At 47.0% G+C, this 13,218-nt stretch overlaps 1 protein-coding gene across 11 annotated transcripts in view; it reads right to left on the bottom strand.

The window, feature by feature from the left end:
- APBB2 (amyloid beta precursor protein binding family B member 2) overlaps window positions 1–13,218 on the bottom strand; it is a 308,601-nt gene that overhangs the window by 32,101 nt on the left and 263,282 nt on the right. The window lies entirely within an intron of this gene.

The following is a 13,218-nucleotide window of genomic DNA, read 5'->3' as shown; positions in this document are numbered from 1 at the left end:
CAGTAAGAGAGCCTTCACAACAGACTCCGTGACAAAGCAGAAAGTAAAGGAAATGCACAGATTTCGGAAGCGAGCCCAAGGCAAACTGAGCTGGACAGCAACGCTACCGACTACCTGCTAATTTGCACAAAGCCCTCACCACAGCGATTCACCGCTCCAACCCTGCTTAAGGCACCTCTTACGAAGGGCTAAGAGCCAAGCCTACGCTGGCACTCTTCACGTCACCCTTTCTAGCTGACAGCCTCCTCCCCCTCCCCCATTTACATGGAAGCAGAAACGTGTCCAGTTGGACAAGTGACAGCATTTTAAATGGAACTGGAGGTCAAAACGGAAGTCTGAAAGGAAAAGGCGAGCTCATTTGTTGATTACACCGTGTGCATGGAATAATTCCTTTGTCTAATTGGGCTGGCAAGAGTAAGTTATTTGATTGATTTATTAACAAAATGAAGTAGAAGATGACATTGGCTGTGCTCCCTTCAAACTCCCACACACTCCTTGTGCAGAGAAAAGAGCAGGAAATAGGAAACAGACATAGAATGAAGGAGTGTGTTAAAACTAGGAAGTCTGTCTGATTTGCAGAAGCACACCACAACAGGTGTGCTTGGGATCTCTTCTCAGTGCTCACGTTTTAAAACAGGACCAAACATTTACTTATCTTTTCAATATTTATGGCGTGCACCTGCTAAGCACGCGCGCCACGATCTGCGCTGAAAAGATCGCTTTCTGGTTAGCAGGTGTCTTTCCAAGGGAGGGCGCTATTTAACGCACAGTGATCTGGTGTCTACAACCTGTGCTACCTCTGTTATCTAAAAGGCTTAACTCAGAATCACTTACAGCCACCGCAAGGTTTTTGGACGCAGCCCAGCCTGAAAGCGGCGGCGGGAGTGCTGCGGGTTCAGCAGCCAGGACGAACCGTCGCCAAGGCTGGAGCAGATGAACTGATTTCACAGCTTTGCACCTGCTCCCACTTCCAAGGCGGCTCTCCTCTGTCACACACCATTCTAGAGTGGGGTTCTGCTCTCCCTTACTACTCTCCAAACTGTGCCCCCCCCTTAACTGCGCTACCACCCCGGCACTCGCTCTCATGTTCTCTCACTAGGATGGCCGCAGTAATGTTCCAAGTCTCCCCGCCTTCCTTACTGTCCCTAACAGTTTTCATACAATCACACATGGGTCCCTTTAAAAACGTGTTCTCGTGGTGGCACATGCTTGTAATCCCTGCACTAGGGAGCCGGAGGCAGGGGGACCAGGAGTTCAAGGCCAGGCTCAGCTACACAGTAAGTTCAAGGGCAGCCTGGGCTACATAAGGCCCTATCTTGAAAAAATAAATAATAATTACGAGCATCCATGGCCCTTGCTTTTAAACTGCCCCCCCCCCACCCCCGCCTTGTTCTGCAGTGGAAATGAAGATCCACAGATACTCCCGGGGCCTCTGAGGTCTCATGGGTTCTGATCAAACGGTTCTTGCTCTTTCTTCTGCCTTTGTCTTCTTCTAGTCGTCCCCCCCCGCCCCCCAGGACCTCCGCACTAACGGATTCCTCCTCCTGAAATGCCTCCCTATGCCACCTGCCTGGCCAGTCTTCCCTCCACTTTTCAGATCTCAGCCCACACGTCGACTGCTTTAGAAAATGTTCCCAGGGGCTGGAGAGATGGCTCAGGAGATAAGAGCACTGGCTGCTCTTCCAGAGGACCAGAGTTCAATTCCCAGCACCCACATGGTGCCTCACAACCATCTATCATGAGATCTGGTGCCCTCTTCTGGCCTGCAGGTGTAAATGCAGGAAGAGCCCCATATACATAATATGTAAATAAATCTTTTAAAGAAAAGAAAAAGAGGGCTGGAGAGATGGCTCAGCGCCTAAGAGCACTGACTGCTCTTCCAGAAGTCATGAGTTCAATTCCCAGCAACCACATGGTGGCTCACAACCATCTATGATGGGATCTGATGCCCTCTTCTGGCCTACAAGTGTATATGCAGAGCATTGTATACATAATAATAAATAAACCTTTAAAAAAAAAAAAAAGACAGGCATGGCAGCGCACACCTTTAATCCCAGCACTCAGGAGGCAGAGGCAGGTGGATCACTGTGACTTTGAGGCCCTGGTCTACATAGCAAGTCCATGACAGCCAAGGCTAAACGGAGAAACCCTGTCTCAAAAAACCAAAACAAACAAACAAAAAAAAAAAAAAAAGAAAGAAAGAAAGAAAGAAAAGGAATATGCTCCCACTGGCAGCACCTTCACAGCTTACTAGCGGCCTTCCCCCACAGCCTGTGCTGTGGCTTGGCCTTACACACCTGGATCATCATTCACTACTCACTCACTCCACCTGGCCGTGAGCTTTACAGGTAAACAGTAGTCTGTTGTTCTTGTGTGGTAAAGAATATAAGCCTGGGCACAGAGAGCCTTGGCATCCCTCGTTATCTAAGATCTCAGGAGGCCATGCCTCTGGTGGTGTTTGCTGGAGACCTTGGGTGTTGTAGCGTTAGCTCTGCCTTCGCAGGTGCCAGAGACTGAGAGCAGCACCCCCCACCCTCCCATCCCCACCCCCGGCAGGCCAGGATACAGCTCTCATGGTTGACAATATTCTGTGTAATCATAATACAGTCATGCCGTCTACTTTTATATCCTCCTTTATAATAAACACCGATCGGTGTAAGCTGAGCATCCTTCTGGCAGTAGAAAGCAGAAGTGGGTGGTGTCGGGGTCCTGGGGGCTGTGTTATGTTCAAGGGCTTTAGTCCTTTTTTGGTTTTTCAATGACCTCACAGCCAGCACGCAACACTTTCACAAGTTAAAGGGCAGACTCCCTTCCCAAACACCTATTATGGGTTAGTGCCCAGATCAGGGGTCACCTCTCTCAGAAGCCCTTTTCCTCTATTGAAAGAGCTTGAACCCTTGCCTTTGTGTTCTCTGGCCCGTGACCCTGCTTTTGGTAGTGGTCAGCTGTACTGAGACATTTGCTTTCGTGTGTGACATATGTTAGTTAGATCAACTCCAAGTCCCTAGCATCAGTCACAGTACCCACCCTATAACGCCCAACAAGACAAACTTCCAGAATGAAGGCAAAAAAAATTTTTCCCCAAGTACCATCGCAGAACAACAAAAAAATCAATTTTATTTCTCTCAGAGCTGCATTAAAACTGGATAATAACTGCTGTAATGTACAATAGACATCATCCAAGTTCATAGAAATATAGGTTCAGTCATATATAACATTTCGGTGCTTATCCTAATATGTTCCCTGATAAATAAGGAAGCTGTTACTATAGTAACCGAGTGTTACAAGGGTGTACACCATTATTCTGGGGTTTTTTTCTTTCTAAAAATAAAAATGTTGCTTAAAATTATTATCCTCTTTAAAAACCTGACACGAAAAGAAACCTGACATGATTTATAAAAACAGGGAAGCAAAGCAGATCACCAAACTCTGAAGTCACCGTATTTCCTAATTAGAATGAAATATTGCAGCTTATTTGCATAATATATTAAGGGGAAAAAACCCACAGCTACTTATCTTTCCCTCCCTCGTACAAAGCTGACTGAAAATACAGCCAGCATACCAATAACCCAGAATACATCCCCAAGAAGCACAGTGGAAAAAAAAAATCAATTTTATTTCTTTCAGACCTGCATTTAAACTGGATAATAACTGCTGTAATGTGCAACAGACATAATCCAATTTCAATTTGTTTGATTAGAGGAGTATAAACATTAAACAAGAAAGGCAAGGGATTGTCATAACAACGTTTACACTCTTAGCTCATTACAGAACAAAGCATCTCATTTGCTCCTGGAAAGAGAGCTACTAGGAAATATATAATATGAATTTGAACTATCCTTAAGTACCATCCACAAAGATGTTTATATTGCCTCAGCCAGAGAGCAAAACGGCTTTGAACCAGCAGTCACTTCAACTTCATGCCCGAATTAGGAGGAGAAAAGCCCTGAATGTCCCCTTGAGACGGTATTTAAGTATTCCCTTTCCATCACACCGCACAATCAAAGCCCCGCCCAGGCCGGTTGTTCTCACATTAGGATGTATATCACAACTGTTACAATGCAGATGCGTGGTGTGTGTGTGGTGAGGTGAGCAGGCCTGGGCTAGGGTGCCTGCCGTATCATGCAAGCAGCCCCCCTTCTGGACCCGACAAAAGCTCCGTGGGCAGGCGGCTTGTGCACTGCTCCAGGCGGTGCTGGAGTATGTACCGAGTATGGCTGACAGGAGCTAAGTGTCAGCACCACATGCAGGCTTCTCCTGCCCCTCCCCGCTGCCCCCACCTCCACTCAGAGCTCAGACTAAGGTAACCGTTTCCCTTGGTTTTAGGTCTTCGGTGCTACAGGGATCAACACCTTTCAAACTTCCTTGTATGGAGGCATCAATCATCTGGGATTGGCTAAAAGGCAGAGGTGAGGGGTGGGGTGGGGGCTGGTACCACGACGATGATGGGATGGGAAGTCCTTTCTCAGGGGCTTATACTATTCTGAAAGGCAGGAATCCTAGTGCAAATTATGCAAACAGTGATCATAAGCGCGGAGAAGAATTCAGTTCAAAGCTGCCATGGGCCCAGACAATGAATGCCAAAGACTGAGTCAGGGCCAGGATATTCCCAGCTTACAGGAACCTGTTTCCCCCTCCCCCCAAGACATTCATTCTTGGAGAATGCAGAAGAAACCCCCACTGGGCCACACCAAGCCCAGGAGACAGAAGCGTGGCTTGCGTTTGGATTAGAGCATGACCTTTACCTAAAAGACCTCCAGGTTTTAGCAGCTGTATCTCTGACTCCTCCGCTCTCTCACGGAGAGTCTGCGCCCTCCCCAAGATATTCCCCAGCCCAGTGGTCTAGGCTTTGCCTGTCCTGACCTATGAATGGCAGAGGCTCGTTATAGTAAGTGCGTGTTTTCAACAGGAATCTTTGTGTGGGGAAGAGTCTCAGGCCCCAGGCAGGCAGCTCAGCTCACTTTCTTTATGCAACATTCAGCACACAAAACCTCCGACTGGACCAAAGGCCTCGGGCAATTCACTGACATCCTCTTGCCTACAGAGGTTGACCAGCCCCTCTACCCAACACTTGCCACGTGGCCAACAGCTGGGGGACTGGAAGGAGGAGGGCATCAGAGGGTCATCATCCTCCATGACTCACAATCCTAACAACCACCTCAAGCACTCAATTCCCAAGGTGCTCTGCCGCTTCGGTACCCCCTCCCTCCCTGCCCCGCCCCTCCTTATCTACTCCACACTGCCCCCTACCTGCTAACTGTAATAAACATGTCAGGGCTTGTTTCAAAACCCAGTGTAGGAAGCAGCTACATGTCAGGGCTTGTTTCAAAGCCCAGCGTAGAAAATAGCTGACAGCCCAAAAAGCTGACGTCTGACCAGATGTGTGAGTGATAGATAAAACCTTAGTAGTAAGTTCTGACCTAGGAGCAGCCAGGACTGCAAGTTAGTGATAAGAGTGACGCAGAAAGCTAGATGTGTGAATTAGAGAGGGTAAGGTTAAAGTAAGTATAAAAACCCTGAGAAGAAGCAGCCAGCTCTCTTCGCTCTCTGGCTCTAGCTCTCTCTCTCGCTGTCACCATGATCACTTGAAATGCTGCCAGCCAACGGGGCGCTCCCCCCCCCCCCCCCCCGGACGGAGCGGACAGACATGCTGTCAGAAAACAACCCGAGAACTGAATCAAGTCGCAGCAGCGAACCTGTTTAACAGAACTTCGCGATATCAGGTTGTATACCCTAATGGCATAAGCTCCCAGAACATTGATATTATAAGATGCTAAATGCTACTCCTATTAGAATTAGGATAGTTTTAAGAGTGTAATGGAATGGTATTGGTGGCTTGGCCTTGGAGCTTTAGCCGCTGCCTTTTGTTGTAGTTGCCTTTGTATTGCTAATAAACCTCTCTTGTTAATCGTACCACTTGCTCTTGGCCTGACTCTTTTGTTCCGGATTCTGAGTGTAAACTCTCTGCTCGCGACACTAACATGCCCCACCCCACCACCCTCACAAGCAGCATTACAAGGAAAGGCTGGGGAGAAAGCCAGGTGCCCTTCAAGCTCAACTCACAGCTCACACAGAGCAGACAGGGAAACAGCTGGCTGACATCCATGTTTGCGTCCTGCATGGGAAGATGTGCGACAGAGGACGAGGATAGAGCACTGGAGTGAAGCCAGGAGGCATTCTTTTGTTTTGTTTTTGATTTTTTGATTTCTCTGTGTAGCCTTGGCTGTCCTGGACTCACTTTGTAGACCAGGCTGGCCTTGAACTCACATTGATCCACCTGCCTCTGCCTCCCAAGTGCTGGGATTAAAGGCGTGTGCCACCATGTCCATCTTAAGAGGCATTCTTTTAAAGATATTTTATTAGTTTTTTTTGTGTGTGTGGGTACAGGTGCCTTCCCTGCATGCAGCACTGCAGTACCCCAGGAGGTCAGGAGAGGGTACCTGGGACTGCAGTTAGAGATGGCCACAGTGTGGGTGCTGGGAACTGAACTCAGGTCCTCTGAAAGAGCAGCCAGTGCTCTTAACAGCGTAGCCATCTCTCTAGCACCAAGATAAATGCTTGCATGAAAGAGAGCTATATTTCCCCACCTTATTTACTATGATCTGATCTCTGTCTCAGTAATTTTACTTTTCCCAAAATGCGATACAAATGGAATTATATAGTATATGGCTTTTAAAGTCATTTCTGTCACTTATTGAATGGCTAAGTCTGTTAGGAATTCATTTATTTTCACTACTGAGAATTCTATTTGCAAAATATTCCATTCCGTTTTCTATTGTTTGGCTGTACTATAGTTTATCCATCTATCGGTGACTGGATATTTGTATTGCTTCCAGTTTGGACAAGTTTAGGTGAAGCTAATAATATTAATAAAACAAACAAGTGGGTGTGGCAGCACATGCCTGTAAGCTAAGCTCTGGGGAGGCTGAGATAGGAGAATCAGAAGTTCAAGGCCAGCCTAGGCTACATAGGGAGACCTTCTGAAAAAAATGGGTGGGGGCTGGAGGCAGGGTTTGTAGATCAGTGGTAAAGAGTGGGTGCCTAGCATGGGTAAAACCTTGGGTTCAATCTCTAGTACTGTAGGAAAAGAAAAACCAATAAAAACTAATCTGAACAAATACCAAGAGAGGTATTCGGTTTTCATAAGTACATAAAAAGTTTATAGCATCCTGAGTTGTTACGTAAATGCAGACCAAAGTTTGTAGCATCCTGAGTTGTTACGTAAATGCAGATTAAAACCACAGGATGGGCAGGGGAGATGCACAGTGGTAGTGTTTGCCTAGCATGTGGGTGGTGTTAGCATGTGGGATGTCCTAGCATGTGGGCAGTCCTAGCATGTGGGTCGTAGCATGTGGGCGGTCCTAGCAGATGGGTGGTCCTAGTATGTGGGATGTCCAAGCATGTGGGCGGTCCTAGCATGTGGGATGTCCTAGCATGTGGGCGGTCCTAGCATATGGATGGTCCTAGTATGTGGGATGTCCAAGCATGTGGGCGGTCCTAGCATGTGGGAGGTCCTAGCATGTGGGATGTCCAAGCATGTGGGCGGTCCTAGCATGTGGGAGGTCCTAGCATGTGGGAGGTCTCAGGCCTAGTCTCCAACACTGCAACCAACCAAGGAACCACAGGAGTTTCCATGTCACATTTTAGATTGCTAGAAATACAAACAACACCTCCAACCCCCTACCGCCCAGACAAACAAACACAGGGAATAAATACTAAGTTCTCGTAGTGACTATGAGCAACCGAACCCCGAGTTGGCTGCAGAAAATGCAACATGAACAGCTACGGCAGTTACTTCACAAGGAACACTTATCGTCAACCATCAACCATCAACCCCACTCTTGTGTTGTTAAGAGATGTAAAAGCAGGGTCACAATCAAACAAAATGAGAGAGAAGAGAGGGAGAAGAGAGGAGAGGAGAGAGGAGAGAGAGAGAGAGAGAGAGAACAAATGTGTCCATGAACGCTCAGAGAAGCATCACTTAGGCTTGAGATTTTAAAGAAGTACTGTCTATAAATAGGTTTCTTAAAACTTTAGGCTTGTCACAGTTTTATGCATTCCTAAACATGGCCACATTAGTAATCTTTAAAAAATAGTTGTGAGATTGTGAAATAGAACCACTTTAATTTCTCAGTGGTCACAAAACTGTTCTTTGGAGCTTGCTGCATTGGCTCAGTTCTGGAAGGAGGTTAGCATGGCCTGTTACTGTCACTTCCTTTGCCAAGAAGCACACGCGTGCCCGTACACACACACACACACACACACACACACACACACACACACACACACACACACAAGAAAATAAGCCAAAGCTTCAGGCCAGAACTGCCCATAACCTGTCTTCTTTCCACTTTTCTTCTCTTGTCCACTCAGGGACCTGATGTCAGCTGCACCACTGACTGCAGAAACCAGAGCAGAAACAGCTCTAGGTTTGGGCTGTTCTGAGTGTGTAGGTTTTATTTTATTTTACAGGTGTTCTGCCTGCATCTATATCTGTGTACTATATGTTTGCCTGGTGCCCACAGAAGCCAGAAGAGGACACCAGATCTCTTGTGACCACAGTTATAGATGGTTGTGAGCTGCCATGTAGGTGCTGGGAATTGAACTCAGGTCATCTGGAGGAGTCGACAGTGTTCTTAACTGCTGAGCCATCTCTCCAGCCCCTTCAACGTTGTTTGAATGAAGACATTATTTATAACTACTTGACTCATCTTACTTTCCAGCTCACTGCCAGTTTCCAGTTGTGTGGGGCAGTGTCATTTGGGATCAATTTGGTACAGCGCCACTCCGTACCTACTTTGTAAATAAGGATTTATGACAGTGCAGACATGTGCCTTTGTGTCTTTTTTAATGCTTGTCTTTGCCTAACAGTGTCTTTGCCATCATACAGTGATGAAGATGAATAACGGAGACCCAGACAGAACAGCGCACAAAGCCTGAAACTCTGCCGTCTGGTCCTGGCCCCTGAGCTAGCAGAGTGGTCATTTTCTTCATTCTACTACTGTGACTATTAGCACACTACCTGTTAGCCTTGCGCAGTTACTAAATAGTAAAATTTCTGTAACACTTTATATTTTCCCAGTGGTTTTTCCTGCCGTGCCATTACAAATAGCATCCTATCAGCTACATTACATTAGTTATCTGATTTTAATTTTTGCTTCACTTTTTAAATTTTATATTTATTGATACATATGTGTACGTGTCTGTGCAAGCATATACTGTGTGTATGCACACACACGTGCACGCAGAAGAGCAGTATACACTCTTAACAGTGGGCTGTGTCTCCATCCCCTGGCTATTTTATTAAACCCCCTATTTTGAACAGAGGTTCAGAGACCATGAGTGAAATGAATTAATACAGACTGAAACAAAAATCTCGACTTTATTCTCCAATGTTCTGTTCCTACCATAAATAGTGACTCTCTTCCTCCCTTCATCTCTCACCACCCCACACAGAGAGCAACCTGTCAGCGAGCAGGCACGCTAACATCAACTCGAGGCCTCATGTGCCCATCTACAGAGCTCATTCAACGAAAGTTCCCCACCAAGTTCAAGTTTGAGACTCATGTCCTCTGAGCTGGTACTCCCCATCAACACTTAGCCTATAAAAATGATGCTCTTCCTTATAACCCGTGTTCTTCTAAATGGACTGATCCCTCATCAGGAGGTTGGCTGCCGCTGTGCAAGATGTAAAGCTTGGGCAATTTCTGAAGTTTATGTTAAAAGAAGAAGAACATAAGGATGGAGGAGCAGGGCGTGATGGCGCACGCCTTTAATCCCAGCACTCGGGAGGCAGAGGCAGGTGGATTGCTGTGAGTTCAAGGCCAGCCTGGTCTACAAACCGAGTCCAGGATAGCCAAGGCTACACAGAGAAACCCTGTCTCAAAAAAAAAAAAAAAAAAAAAAAGATGGAGAGATGGCTCCGTTGTAAAGAGTGCATACTCTTCTTGCAGAGGCCCAGGACTTGGTTCCCAACACCTACATCAGCTGGTTCACAACCACTAGTAATTCTAGGCTCCATGGAGATTCTGGTGTCTCTGACCTCTATAGACAGTGCAATCATGAGAAAACACACACACACACACACACACACACACACACACGCAGATACATACACACCTACACATAATTAAAATGATAAAAACAAAGCTTTTAAAAAAGAGGGGAGAAGGTAGCATCTTTGGTCTGGCCAGGGTAGCGTATACATCATGCTTAGCTAAGGCCTTGATGAAACACAGCTGGTTGTGTGCCATCCTCCAGGATCCTGGCCCTTCGGGGGAATTGTGGGTACTAGGTAGCAAACTTGGGTCCTCTGAAACAGTAGCTAGTGCTCCTAAGAGCAGAGCAATCTCTTTAACACCCCCCCCCCCCATTCCTTCTCCATTTTTGCTGATTTCTTTTTTCTGGAAGAAAAGAAGGCCTTAGAATTTCATTTTAGGAACACAATAATCCAGTGACTAATTTTTAACAGCAAGCAATTTTAACCTCAGAATTTTAGAAAAACATGGCATGTGCAATGAGTCAAGATTAACTCACAGGAGGGACAGGAGTGCTCGCAGCTCCCCGTCTGCTCTGATGACTTCTGACTGCAAAGATGATGAATTAAATGGGCTCATGACTTATTAACTGGATGGGCAGGGAAATGTATATTTAAACACTCCTGATACATTCAGGAGTCTGAATCAGTAATCCTAAAGTCTCAATAATCTTAGAAGCTGAAGGAATGTCACAAGGGAGCTAAATTACATACCCCAAGGAAAATTCTGTACATTTACAGAGTACTGGTCAGACCGAATTGGTCTTTTAACCACCAAAGAGCGATTTTACTCTTTTGGTCAGCCACACTGTTAATTTTCATAGCCACTTTTTTTTATACATGGTACCTCTAAGTACACCCACTCTGTTTTAATATTAGCCCAAAGGATGTTTGTGCACTGAGTAGCCACTAACCAGTACTGGCTGAACAGAGCTTCAACCCTGAGTGGACTGTAGTTCTTATCAGAAGCAAAAATCCTTAACATTTTGGTTGGCTTTGCAGGATTATGTTGCACAGATATATGAGCACCGCGCCCCGCCCCCGCCCTTTTTGGCGTTGCTGTACTATTTGCAAAATGTAAATAATAAAATCTGCCTCCAAACATTGCAGTGAAGACTGAAAAAAAAAAGAGAAAAACAAACAAACAAACAAACAAAACCCACAAAAACAAACCAATAAACAACCAACACAGGAAACATCCCTAACTAATACAGCACTTGGCAGGTGATGGGCAGGTGTCCACCCAGCAACCTAACCCTACAGGCTCTCGTGGGCTGGCTGAAGTCTTGAAGTGGGTCTCTCAACAAGCACTGGCCGGCTTGTCTGCCCTGGCCCCCTTTTCTGGGAAATACCACAGTACCCTAATCTACATGACCACAGACAGACCCTAACTGGTATTTCTTATGAGGTGGACTTTGTACAGTCGTGAGATCAGGGTTGATACTCGCCTATGTTAGGTTCCAATCTCGTCTCAGGAACCAAGAGCAAGCAGAGAGAATCAGGTGAAACGCAGAAGTGCACGCCACACTACCTCAGCACCCCGCTTGACTGTGTTTGAGTTCTGGAGTCCCAGAAGACACTCGAGGTGTCTTTTGCTTAAGACTGCTCAAATTGTCTTCTGTTGCTTATACCCAATGACCTCTGTGTTACTTGGCTTTTGCTACCTACCCAATGACCTCTGTGTTACTCGGCTTTTGCTACCTATAACAGTACCAGGGACGGTCAACTGATAAAGAGAAGGGGCTTGCTTGGCTCACAGTTTTGGAGACTCCAGCCCATGATTAATTGGGTCTGTGGCAAGACAGGACATTATAGTGGGAGGGCGTGGCAGAGCAGAACTGCTCATCTCATGACCAGCAAGCAAAACAGAGGGAAGAGTGGGCATGAGCCCATCAGGCCACCTCAGGGGACACCTCCAATGACCTAAGCCACTCCCACTGTAAGTGCTACCACCTAAAGTCCCCACCACTTCCCACTAGTGCCACCACAGGGATCAAATCTTAGCACACTGGCCTTTCAGAGACATTGTGCAGGATCCTAGCTTTATTCAGTCTCCAAGATGGCAAAGCCCTTTGTGTCTGGGGTTTCTCTTCAACTTGAAATGCAAAGGACTCCAAAAGCATACACCAAAATGAGCGGCTACAGTCCTACCCCGGCCGTGTCCAGCTGAGCCTCTGAGAAGCGGGGGTGCAAAAAATAAGGGAGCTGCTTGACGGTTGTAAGTTTAGGCTAGTGAGTCATAGACCGCAATCCACCCAAAGGCTGGTAGGAGAGACTTGGTAAACAGGGCATAACGCTGGGAGACTAGCTGTGCGATCCCACCAAGTTCGTCCCGTCCGTGAGCCTCGGTTTCCTTTGGGACAATGGCAACAGCAACAATTTGAGCCTGCACAGTGTTTATCAGTGAGGGCTCAACTGGGAAAATGGAACACTGCTCTAAGAATCTGAAATACAAGGAGATTTGCTGGGACTGGTTGAGGGTGAGGGAGGAGTTGAAAAGCAAGCGAGAGCTCATGCTGGTGGCGTAGGCCTGAAACCCCAGCTACTCAGGCAGGATTGCAAGTTCGAGGCTTGCTTGTGCTATGGAGTGAGTTTAAGGTTAATCTGGGCAACTTAGTGACGTCCTGTCTAAAAAGAAAAGATAAGAAATACCTGGTTTGTAGATTAGCGGTAAAGCACTTGTTCCTAGAGCCAACCACCACTACTACCGCTGCCACTGCTGCTGCCGCTGCCACCATCACTGCCTCCATCACCACCACCACCGCCTCCATCACCACCAGCAGCAGTGGCGGCGGCAGCAGGAGCAGGGGGTAAGAGGAGGAAGAGGAGGCAGTGGTGGCCATTGCTTCTTCTAGACTAATCCAATCAGGCACACCATGGCTGGCCTGCGCAAGATGGCATCAGTGCGCTGAGGAGACCTAGCTGCGGTGGGGGAGGCCACCCAAGGCAGACAGAGGGGCGAGGAAGTTTATCTCCTTCATCCAGGCTCAAGTCTCTTCTACTGGCCTAACCAAGGCTGAACCTGCACACAGTGTGCAGGAGTCCAGAGTCCGACATGGCATGGCGCCGGTGCTCCAGGCCTGTGTCACCTCAGCTCTGGCAATGCTATTATCTGTTGAGCAAACCAAGGATGGAGAGAGAGGGTCAAGTAAGTTGCCCGACAACACAGTAAATAATGGTAG

This window comes from Acomys minous, assembly GCF_964271855.1.
Source record: "Acomys minous genome assembly, chromosome: 10".
Taxonomy (NCBI): domain Eukaryota; kingdom Metazoa; phylum Chordata; class Mammalia; order Rodentia; family Muridae; genus Acomys; species Acomys minous.
The sequence above is the reverse complement of the archived record's forward strand: the minus strand, read 5'-3'. Positions and strand labels throughout refer to the sequence as shown.